Genomic DNA, 12,230 nt, shown 5'->3' on the forward strand with positions numbered 1-12,230 from the left:
TTATGCACCGGTACAAACTGCAATATTACAATTGAAAACAAGAAATTAATTTTGTTAAAAGTACTCATCTTTTCCTTCTTTGTAAACATTAATTCTGTTTGATCTAATTTTATGTACTATTGTTTTTTAAAATGTCCAAAATACTGTGCCCAATTTGATAGTGTCCCTTTGACAACATGTTCATATTTGTGCTGTTCGAATTTAAATGACACTTCTTATCCAAATTGCCCTCCAACTTGAGAATTCAGGCCTACTGCAAGCATAAAATAAAATGTCACCTCACCTGTACAGTTTTCTAAACTAATTCATCATTTGAAAGCAATATTCTCAGAGCATTGTGGACAACAACTTGGTGTTAGACATAAAAACGAGACACTAGGAGAAGGAATTATACGTCACACAGCAAGACGTTTTCAGACCAATTGGAGGAGAACCGCTAGACTAGAGAAAATAACAAATCAGCTTGGGCTGTGCTTGAAATAGAACAGTGAATGATAATTACTACTTGAGCCACCTACCAACAAGCTACAATATTCACATGTCCCATATTATTCAATCAGGTGGACCCCTCCTCTGAAAACTGCACAACCCGTCCCTGCCTATTCCGAACGGGCAGCCGGTCTACCGTCCTCCGAAACAACACAGCGCAGCCTCGCCTCCCGCCCCACCTGTTTCCCCCTCCCCCAAATCAACACTGCCCCGTCTCACCCCCCCACACACACACACCTGGTTCCCTCCCCCCAAATCAACGCAGCCCAGCCTCGCCCCTCCCCTCGACACGTACCCCCCCCCCCCCATCAATACACTTCAACCTCGCCAATTCCCTGCAGGGGTCCACCATTCCCGGCCCTAAGCAACCCCCCCCCCCCGTACCAGTAACTGTCAGTCACCCCGTACCAATCCTGCCCCGAAACACCCCCGCGCGCCCCATTGGACAGGGGCGGGGTGGGGGGGGCTCCCCAGAGACCCACCAGGGCGAGCACCAGACGCACAGCAGCCCGTCACCCCGGGCATGCGAAAGGGAGCGGTTCCTACCTGTCCGATGCCTCCTCACGGTCCGTTCACGCAGATCTCGGCACCAGGGCCGCATTCAGCCCGGCCTAGTGCCTTCCCCACGCTGTCTGGGCGCCTGTAGTCGCGCGCGCGCGAGAGAGAGAACTGTCAGCGCCAGTTACCTAGTCATTCGCCGCGCTACCGCCGAACGGACCCGGTACCGAGACCGCCTCACTCCGCCCAACGTATCCCTTCACCAATCGCCGCCTCAGACAAACCCGAGTAGCTTCCACCATACTTGCCTGCTTCCTTCACTCACCTCGTCACTGAAATGCCCCTTCTCGAACTGCAGAAATGCCGGCTGCCAAAACAGCAGCCATCCCTCCGGGACTATTTTATTTCCCTCCCTCCCTCCAGAGCGAGAGAGGAGGAAGGATACAGGGACTATCGATGATTGAAATCTCCAATTCGAAAAGGCGCGCGAAACGCTCTCATTGGTAGAAGCCGGATCACGTGGTAGAAAAGCGGGCCCAATGGGAAGCGCTGGGACGGTTTAAATTCAAAATGACAAGCCAAGCGGTAGACAAGCTGGGAAGGAAGTGGGCGTTAGAGTGGCGGCTGCATCGTGCGTCATCACCACGCCCATGTATTTTCGATCCCTGCCTAAGGCGCACTCGTCTCCTCAAAACCCGAGTGCTGCTCCGCACGCGCCCCTGGGCCCCTCACGCGCTTTAATTTGACTCCGTCACGGTTTCGCAGCTTTCTGCGCCCCCGCCTTTCCCGCCACCTTCCTGTTTGATGGGAGCTTCCCCCACCCTGGCTGTCCGCTCCTTCCAGCCTGTTCTGTTTTAGCCCTCCCGTCTCCCAGGCCCCGTTAAGCTCTGCCCTTCTGCTCCTGGATCTCCTGCTCTGTGGCGTTTAGCTCCTTTGCGTTTGACTGATGGCAAAACATGTAAGGAAAAGCTCCTGCTTGCTACCGTGAAGAGCGTGTGTTGGACCTGGAGAAGGGGCACAGCTGATACTCATTGAATTTACCTGAACTGAGGGGCAGCACAGCTTCCCCAGTTATTAATCTGCGGGGAAGTTTGTTGGGGGGGGGGGGTGGAAAGGGGTAAGAAGTGGCCCCTTTAAAAACTGTGCAGTGAGACTTTTTGGCCCCAACAGGCTGCTGGTTGCTGCCTGCAATCTTACCTCCCTGTGCTGGGCCAGATAGCTCCCCAGTAAGCACTAGGGGGTGCTAGGCTGCCTCATTGAGCCAGACAGCTTGGGATAGTCCTCTCTTGGCCAGGAAAAAAAATCATAAAGTATCAGACATTTTAGGTATCTGGTACTTTCTGATTTTTTTTTAACCACACAGGAGGCAAAAATAATGGACTGCCCAGGTCAATACCACACACCTGGCAACCCTATTAATCAGCCTTGCCCAATTGGTCAGCTTTGTGCAGGGAGCCCTGAGCTTTTGACTGGTTGGGGCTAATTAATCACCTGTGAAGTTGTGCTGCTCTTAAGTTAGAGGGATCACTGGTTCTGGATATGACTGTCCTTTGCTCTGCCTAGGTAATCTCCTGCTTGGTCAGGGTAACACAATCTGGCTGAGTCTGACTCAGCCCTGAGACAGTGGGGTGTAACATTGATACTGTAGCATTGATGTTTCTCTGCCAAATGATGCCCCCATGCCCTCTTACTGCACCAGCAGCAGACACAATTTTCTACACTCTGGCTGTGTCGACATTGGCATCCCTTTCCAGAAAAGGGATGCTAATGAGACACTTCGGAATTGCAAATCCGCGGGGGATTTAAATATCCTCCACGGCATTTGCATTTACATGGCTGCCGCTTTTTTCCGGCTCAGGGTTTTTGCCGGAGAAAAGCGCCAGTATAGACGCAATTCTCCGGAAAATAAGCCCTTTTCCGGAGGATCCCTTATTCCTTCCTTGAAAGTAGGAATAAGGGATCCTCTGGAAAAGGACTTATTTTCCAGAGAATCGCGTCTACACTGGCGCTTTTCTCCGGCAAAAACCCCGAGCCGGAAAAAAGCGGCAGCCATGTAAATGCAAATGCCGCGGGGGATATTTAAATCCCCCGTGGATTTGCAATTCCGAAGTGTCTCATTAGCATCCCTTTCCTGGAAAGGGATGCTAATGTAGATACAGCCTCTGAGTCCTAGTGGCACCACTCCCCCACCCTGGTCTGGCACCTGAGGCGGCTGCCTCAGTTTGCCTCAGGGTTAAGGCCAGCCCTGTGGACACTTGTATACTAGAATGGAACAGACTACCAAACTCAGTTCAGCTAGGCTACTGAGCATTCATTAAAAAATACAAGGTTTCAGGACAAGTGTACACTACAAAATTTTGTTAATAGAGCTTTGTCAAGTAGGAGAGTGAAAAAATCATGCCCCTAACCAACACAGCTGTATCCACAACCTCCACAGTGTAAATGTAGCTTATACCAGTAACAGAGTCTTATTACTTGTTGGCTACGTCTACACTAGCCCCTCTTCCGGAAGGGGCATGTAAATTTCACTAGTCGTCGTAGGGAAATCCGCGGGGGATTTAAATATCCCCCGCGGCATTTAAATAAAAATGTCCGCCGCTTTTTTCCGGCTTTTAAAAAAGCCGGAAAAGAGCGTCTAGACTGGCCCCGATCCTCCGGAAAAAGTGCCCTTTTCCGGAGGCTCTTATTCTTACTTCGAAGTAAGAATAAGAGCCTCCGGAAAAGGGCACTTTTTCCGGAGGATCGGGGCCAGTCTAGACGCTCTTTTCCGGCTTTTTTAAAAGCCGGAAAAAAGCGGCGGACATTTTTATTTAAATGCCGCGGGGGATATTTAAATCCCCCGCGGATTTCCCTACGACGACTAGTGAAATTTACATGCCCCTTCCGGAAGAGGGGCCAGTGTAGACGTAGCCGTTATGTATAGTTTATGTCATGGGGGAAGGTGGTTTAACTATATCAGCAAAAGAGCTCTTTTGGTAGAAGGACACAGCTTTATTAGCAAAATTTCATAGTGTAGACTTGGCCTGAAAGTTTGTACTTTTTAATGAATGTTCAGTATCCAACAAACTGCAGCATTCCAGTACACAAAACCTAAGTACTTCAAAAAGCTAACCATAATAACGCAAAGGTTGACATGAACATAGGGACTGAAATGACATCATAAGACTGAATTAACTATGCTTGGCTATGATATTTAAGAACACTTTAAAAGAAAAAGTATGTTTTCATAAAGGACCAGATAGTGTGGTGTTCCAAGTAAGAGGCAAGCATAAGGAATTTTCTACATCTTACTTCCCCTTTGTGCAGCCTAGGTTAGGGCAAGAAAAATTGCAGTCCCAGAGGACCAAAGAAGAGGTGAGACCTCAGGCCTGTGCCCCACCACACTTGTCCATGGAGTGGGACTAGTAGAGGGAATAAATTGAACCCCAGAAAGAAGAGCTAGGTTGTAAATTTCACACTTCTTTTCAACATATATGCTATGTCTATACTGTGAGCCTCTTTCAAAAAAGAGCATCTAGACTACAACCAGTACTTTAGAAAAAGCACAGTTGCCTTACATAGAGCTTTTTTTTGAAAGAGCACTTTCGAAAAAAGGCATTCTTCCTCGTAAAATGAGGTTTTCTGCAGTCAAAAAAGCTCCCGTGTTCTTTTGATTTACTTTAGAAAGAATGCAGCAGCAGTCTAGACACACACGGGCCACTTTTAAAAAAATAACAACTGTAGTCTAGACACACCCATACATAGGCTGAACCTCTCTTGTATGGGACTCCCTGGTTCAGCAACATCCATGGTCCGGTAGGCTACCACCACTGTGCATGGGGCCGGGGAACCCCGGGAGCAGCTGCTGCCCTGCATGGGGCTGAGGACACGAAACAAAGCCATGTGAGCAGGCTGAGAGCAGTAGAACCAGGCAGGTGGGCTGGAGGAAGTCAGGAGCAGAGCCCCAGGAGAGCCCTGATTCCTGACCTTCCTCTGGTCTGACAAATTCCCTTGTTCAGGACCTCTCCAGTCACGGGGGTGCCGGATCAGGGCGGTTCAACCAGTACTGCTCTATTCAAATCAGATATGTCATAATAGTAGCTAATTCAATGCAAGTAAATTCTAAAGTTAATAATAAAGCAATATTTGAAGATTACTTGTGAAAAGAACATCAGTCTGCCTGAATTGAAAATTATCATGCTTTGTAATAAGTGACCCAAGAAATACATAAACATTTTCAAAAGAAAGCACTTATTAAAATAACTAGTAGAATTACAACATAATTTTTTCATACATAAGGTGAAGAACACACACGATGAACTTTAATTACTTGAAAAACCCTACTGCATTAAGCTATTCCTGTATTAAGAAAGGTCTTACTTATATATGTATAATCACTTAGATGTGTACAGAATAAAGTTAATCTTAATTAACTGTACTTTGCATTGAAGTAACAGATTATTTTTAATAACTAGTTTTAGGGCTGTCAATTGACATGCGTTAACGCCTGTGATTTACGCAGTCCAGGATTAACATGTTATATTTTTTAACACATTAATCATAGGCATTAATGCTGCACTGCCCCTTTGAAGTGCCACTGTGGCGCTTCAAAGGGGTAGCGCAATCGGAGTCTGGGACCAGCTGGGGAATCCTTGGAAATGCGCAGAGGCCCCTTGGAAATGCGCTGAGGCAGCTGCCTAATAGCCGAGCCGGGGATCAGCAGTGCAGTGGCTGCCCCTTAGAAATGCCACCTCCACGTGTTTCAAATGGGCAGTGGAGCCCGGGGTCATCTGTGGATTCCCCAGCTTATCCCGGGCTCCATGCGGCATTTCCCCAGAACCCAGGGTCAGCTGGGGACTCCCCAGCTGACCCTGGGTTCCACTACCGTGGGAAGTCCAGGATAAGTTGGGAGACCCCAGATGACCCCGGGTTCTGTGGCTGCACAGAGCCCAGGATCAGCTGGGCAGTCCCCAGCTGACGCCGGACTCCAAGGCAGCTTCCCCTTTGAAACACCAGAGGTGGCATTTTAAAGGGAAAGCTGTGGAGTACAGGATCAGCCAGGCACTCCCAGCTGATCCTGGGCTCCCCATGGCAACAGAACCCAGAGTCAGCTAGGTACTGCAGCTGATCCTGGGCTCCTAATGTGCTGCCCCTTTGGAGGTGCCAGGGTAGCATTTGCAAGGGGCAGCTCAGCACAGAGCCCGGATCAGCTGGGCACTCCAGATGATCCTGGGCTCCATGTCATACTGTCCCTTTGCTGCATCACATGGAGCCTGGGGTCAGCTGGGGACTCTAGCTGACCCTGGGCTCTGCCTTGTGCATGGAGCCCGGAGTCAGCTGGGGACTCTAGCTGATCATTGGCTCCATGCAATGCAGCCCCATTGAAATGCGGCGGCAGCATTTCAAAGAGGAGGCACATGCGAGCAATTATCCGATTAATCACAATTCAATTTTTAAATCACTTGTCAGCCCTAATTAGTGTATAAGCAATTGTGTAATTAAGAATTGTATTTATTTATACAAGTCAGGCTTCATATGGTGCAAGCTATAGCACTCACAACATGGGATACAAAGATCCAACTTAAACAAGTATAAGTACTGTATATAATAGAATAATAGAACTGGAAGGGAGCTTGAGAGGTTAAGTCCAGTCCTCTACCCTCACACCAGGAACAAGTACTAGAAGATCATCGCTGATAGATGTCTCTCTCACCTGCTCTTAAATATCTCCTATGTTGGAGATTTCACAACCTCCCTAGGCAATTTATTCCAGTGTTTTACCACCCTGACAGGAAGTTTTTTGCAGTTTCTGATGTTCAGAAGTTTAACGACATTATGCTTACATTTTCATTTTGCAAGTTTATGAAAAAATAACTAGTGCAAGACTATATATGACAAAAGGAGAGATTCACTTGAATAAGGATCTGCAAAATAAAAATTAGTATGGCTATACTGGGCCAGACCAATGGTCCATGCAGACCAGTGTTCTGGTCTTCTGACAGTGGTCAATGGAGGTACCTCAGAGGGAATGAACAGAAGATGTCAACTATTGAGTGATCCATGCCATCATCCAGTCCTAACAACCGGCAGTCAGAGACTTAAGGACATCTGGAGGAGTGATTTCCAAACTATGGAACCTTCCCTTAGGGCAGTGTTTCCCAATTGGTGCTCCACGGAACCCTAGGGCACTCCCCCGCCCTCTCTGAAAGAAACAAAGCCATGATGGCGGGGCCCTTGTTTTTTTAAGGCATCCTTATGGGTTCCGTGGCCAAATAAAATTGGGAAACACTGCCTTAGGGGGTATGCAAGACAGAGCCACGGTGAGCAGGGCTTTTTTTGTTTTTTGCTCGACAAAATGCTGCGGCAGGGCTTTTTTCCACCTTCAATGAAATGCGGCAGAGGCCTTTGTTTTTTAAGGCAGCCCTAGGTGTTCTGTGGCCAAATAAAATTGGAAAACACTGCCTTAGGGGGTTTGCAAGTTCTCATCAGGGCTATGTGACAAAAAATTCTATAATAGACAATACATTTTATTTAGTACAACTTGGCAATTCCAGATGAAACTTTTAAGATTTTTTTAAAGTAATTTCTTTACTCGCCCTCTCCCCTGATAACTTCACCCTTGCTGAAGTTACTTTGTTTATGGTTTCTAGGGGATAATTCATTAAAAAGCGAAGTTACTCACCTCAGGTGCAGTAACTGTCATTCTTCGAGATGGTCCCCGTAGGTGCTCCACTGAGGGTGCTGGGCTTGCCCTGGTGCCATAGAAACGGAGATCTTTTGATGTAGCAGTACCTGGCGGGCAGCATTCATGCTACTCTGAGCACGTGCGCAGTCCAGCTCCCACCAGTTCCTCGAGTCCGCCTTGGAAACTAGCAGATAAACAAGAATGGACTCTGAAGCGGGGAGGAGGTGGGGTAGTGGAGCTCCCACGGGGACCATCTCGAAGAACGACAGTTACTGCACATGAGGTGAGTAACTTCACTTTCTTCTTCAAGGAGTCCCCCGTGGATGCTCCACTGGAGGTGACTAAACAGCAGTGCCCCAACAGCAGGAAGGAGGGAAAAATTATTTATCTGCTTAAGAGGCACCGTTGACGCCACCGCAGCATCTGAGAGCCTGCCTTGATGTATAGCATAGTGTTTAACTAAAGTGACATGGGAGGACCAAGTCGCTGCTCTACATATGTCCTTTAAAGAGACACCTTTAAAGGTGTCATAGAAGCTGCCATTGCCCTTGCAGAATGGGGTCGGGGCTGTATCGGAGAGAAATGTGTCTCAAGGCATATGCTTCGATGATACAACTGATAATGAGCTTGGAGATACGCTGAGACAATAACTGTAGCCCTTTTGATTTATGAGCTAGGGAAACTATCAAATTGTCTGATCTCCTAAACTCTTTGGTACGGTCTATGTAAAATGCTTGGGCTCTCCTAACGTTGAGAGTGTGGAGGGCTATCTCCCTTGGGGTATGTCTACACTACAGTGCTAATTCAAACTAAGCTAATTCGAACTAACGCATCCAGACTAAAAAAATAGTTTGAATTAGCGTTTTGCTAATTCGAACAAGCATGTCCACATAAAGTGGACCCTGAACCGGGGTTAAGGATGGCCGGAAGCAGTGCCGGCAGGGCATCAGATGAGGACTTAGTGCGTGGAGCTGCTACACACCCCTTAATTCGAACTAGTAAGTTCGAACTAGGCTTAGTCCTTGTAAAATGAGGTTTACCTAGTTCGAACTAAGCGCTCCGCTAGTTCAAATTAAGTTCGAACTAGCGGAGCGCTAGTGTAGCGCCTATCAAAGTTAATTCAAACTAACGTCCGTTAGTTCGAATTAACTTTGTAGTGTAGACATACCCTTGGAGAACTATGTGGTTTCGGATGAAAGGAAGGGAGGACTATCGGTTCATTTATGGGGAAAGTTGATGACACTTTGGGTATGAACTTAGGGTGGAGACGCAGTATCACACTGTCCTTGCTAAATATCGTGTACGGCGGGATTGTTATGAGAGCTGATAATTCGCTCACTCTGAGTGCCAAAGTAATCACAAGGAGAAAAAGTACTTTCATGGTTAATAAGCGGAGAGGCACCATAGCCAATGGTTCAAATGGTGGAGTGGTTAGTGCTTCAAGCACGACGTCTAAGTTCCGGGAGGTGGGGGGCCTCCCGAGGAGGGCTTAGGTTAATCAGGCCCATAAAGAATCTTTTCATAATCGGGTGTGCAAACAGAGAGGTGGCCCCAATAGGTTGCCTGAAGGCTGAAATGGCTGCCAGTTAGACTCTAAGTCCGTGGTCCCCAACACGGTGGGTATGTGCCCACCAAGTGCTCAAGGCTGGCCTGGCCCCGGGCACATGGCAGATGGTGAGCGCCGGCCCCGGGAGCGCCGTGGATTGGCCGCCTGCGCTCTGGGCACAGGGCGCTTGCAGGGGGCGCTGGCCCCGGGCGCGCGGCGCTTGGGGGGGTGGAGCGCTGGTCCCGGGCGCACGGCGCTTGGCGGGGGGAGCGCCGGCCCCGGGCGCGCAGCACTTGGCAGGGGGAGCGCCTGCCCCGGGCATGCAGCGCTTTGCGGTGGGAGCGCCGGCCCCGGGCGCGCAGCCCTTGGAGGGGGCACCGGCCCCAGGCGCGTGGCTATGGGGGGGGGCGCTCCCGGGCATGCGGCTATGGGGGAGGGCCGCCCCGGGCGTGCAAGTGTCCCCGCCCCCTGGCACCCGGCGGGTGAACAGCCATGCCCCCTGGTGTCCGGAAACCTCAAATGGTTGAGGACCACTGCTCTAAGTGATGACAGAGCCAATCCTCATAGACTTTAAGGTCAGAAGGGACCATTATGATCATCTAGTCTGACCCCCTGCACAATGCAGGCCAGAGAATCTCACCCACCCACTCCTGGAATCCTGTTTGTTTTAGGTGGAGTAAGTACTCAAGAATGACAGGAAGCGGGGTCGATTCCAGACATTCATTGTGAGTTGTGCACCAAGATACAAAGTGACGCCATTTTGACAGGTAAGTGTTGCTAGTCGTTTGTCATTTACTGTGAATGAGGATATCTTTAACTTGTGAGGAGCAGAGGTCTTCTGTGGGGTTTAGCCAATGAGGAGCCATGTGGTCAGGTTCAGCGTATGGAGTTGAGGATGGTGTAGCAACCCTTTGTTCTGGGTGAGAAGGTTCTGGAAGGCTGGGAGGGGGAATGGTGGCAGAGGCGACATGCGTCGAAGGAAGGGGAACCAATGTTGGCGCGCCCACGCTGGAGCTATGAAGATGATTCTGGCCTTGTCTGATTTCGCCTTCTGGATGACTCTGGGAATCAGAGGAGTTGGTGGAAAAGCATACAGGAGAGGGCCAGTCCAGCAGATCAAGAAGGCATCGCTGAGGCCAGACCCATGCTTGCTCTGGAACAATACTTTCTGCATTTCTTGTTGCTGTGAGTTGCGAACAGATCTACTGCAGGAGTACCCCAGCAGTGAAAGAGAAGGCGGAGAACTCCATTGTGCAGTTCCCACTCATGTTCCTGGGCGAAATGTCTGCTGAGGAAATCTGCTGTCGTGTTTGTAGCTCCAGGTAAGTAAGATGCCACAGGTGTTACTGCATGGTGAATACACCAGTTCCAGAACTGGATTGCCTCCCTGCATAGGGAACGGGATCAAGCCCCTCTCTGATGTTTCACGTAGTACACAGAGGCTACATGGTCTGTGAGAATCCTCACCGTAGATCCGCAGATCTGATCGTGACAGTGTTTGCAGGCATTATATATTGCCTGCAACTCGAGGAGATTTATATGGAGACGTGCCTCTGAAGGTGACCATTGGCCTGGTACTGACATGTGTGCACTCCATCTTAGAAGGGAAGTGTCCATAGTTATGTGGTACGACGGTTGCTGTTGTTGAAAAGCTATGCCTGTGAGGAGATTTCTGGGGTTCATCCACCATGTGAGTGACGTGAGAACGGATTGTGGAGGAATCACCATTCTGTGTAATTTGTAGTTGGTATGATTGTACATTTGGGCAAGCCAGTGTTGAAGGCTGCGAAAGTGGAGCCTGGCGTGACGTACCACGTAAGTGGTGGCAGCCATATGACCCATAAGGCGGAGGCATGTGATAACTGGACGGTAGGGGTCTGCTTTGGAGGGGTAGATAAACCTTCACTGAGATGGCATCGAGATGGGCGCCAATTATTTCTAAGTCCTGGGTTGGAAGACAAGTGGACTTTTGGTCATTGATAAGTTGTCCCAATTCGCAGAAGGTGCGTCTGACCACAGTGACCATTGTAGTCGTCTCGGTATGAGATCGACCTTTGATTAGACAGTTGTCTAAATAAGGGAATATGATTACTCCTTGGTGACACAAATGTGCCACAACGACCGCCAGGATTTTTGAGAATACCCTGGGGGCGGAGGAAAGGCCGAACTGCAGGGATTTGTATTAGTAATGATGTTCGCCTTAGAAATTTCCTGTGGGCTGGGTGGATTGCCACGTGGAAATAGGCATCCTGAAGGTCGAGGCTGGAATTATAGCAGCAAGAGTTAACATTTTGAACTGTTGTTTTCGTAGAAATTTGTTCAGCCGTAGCAGGTCTAATATTGGTCACCAATCCCCCGACTTTTTCTGTGTGAGAAAGTAGTGAGAATAGAAGCCTCTCCCCTTGAAGTTGTCGGGGACTGGTTCGATTACTCCCAGTGGCCGTAGATGTGCAACTTCAACCTGTAGCAGTGCTTTGTGAGATGGGTCCCTGAAAAGGGACAGCGGGAAGGAGGGAAGGTAGTGGGAGGGGTAGTCAGGAACGGAATGGAGTAGCCTGTGCAAACAATTTCTAGCACCCATCTGTGCAGGTTTCAGCATCTTTGTGGTCATTGATGAGGGCGTTGTTCAAAATTTCATTGTTGGTGTTGATGCTGTTGCTGCCAGTGTTGTCACATGTATGGATAATTGTACCTACGTTGGAAAGGTACGTACTGGCATCTTCTATACGGAGGTGTGTACATGCCCAACATTCGGAGGGTCGTGCACAAATCCTTTGAAGAAATCTGCACCACAGATTTTAATATCGGCCTTTTGGAATCCGGCAAATGGTCCATCAGTGGAGTAAATCTGGCAAAGGTGTCAAAGATGTGGTTCGAAAGATGCACTGAAAAATTCACGATTCTCAACGTAAGTGTGGCAGATGTATATATCTTTCTCCCTAATATGTCTAACCTTTTCGAGTCTCGATCATTGAAGATGTGTCTATAATGAGGAGTCTTAAGTCTTTGGTGGGCTGCGTCGACTACTAGTGA

The 12,230-nt window shown here is 48.8% G+C and overlaps 1 protein-coding gene across 4 annotated transcripts in view; it reads right to left on the reverse strand.

Moving 5' to 3' along the window:
• The window catches only part of MKI67 (marker of proliferation Ki-67), a 47,586-nt gene extending 46,115 nt beyond the window's left edge, over positions 1-1,471 (reverse strand). The window contains exons 1-3 of one of the 4 annotated variants that reach the window (XM_075935262.2): positions 1,313-1,471; positions 1,036-1,129; positions 284-441 (exon numbers count right to left, since the gene is read on the reverse strand). The gene's annotated coding sequence lies outside the window, so the exon portion shown is untranslated. Of the gene's footprint in view, positions 1-283; positions 442-1,035; positions 1,223-1,312 lie in introns of those variants that run through there. The other 3 variants (XM_075935261.2, XM_075935263.2, XM_075935260.2) reach the window with 3 other exon arrangements.
• Positions 1,472-12,230: the final 10,759 nt, after the last annotated feature.

Source organism: Pelodiscus sinensis, chromosome 8 (genome assembly GCF_052426305.1).
Source record: "Pelodiscus sinensis isolate ZL-2025 chromosome 8, ASM5242630v1, whole genome shotgun sequence".
NCBI classification, from domain to species: Eukaryota; Metazoa; Chordata; order Testudines; family Trionychidae; genus Pelodiscus; species Pelodiscus sinensis.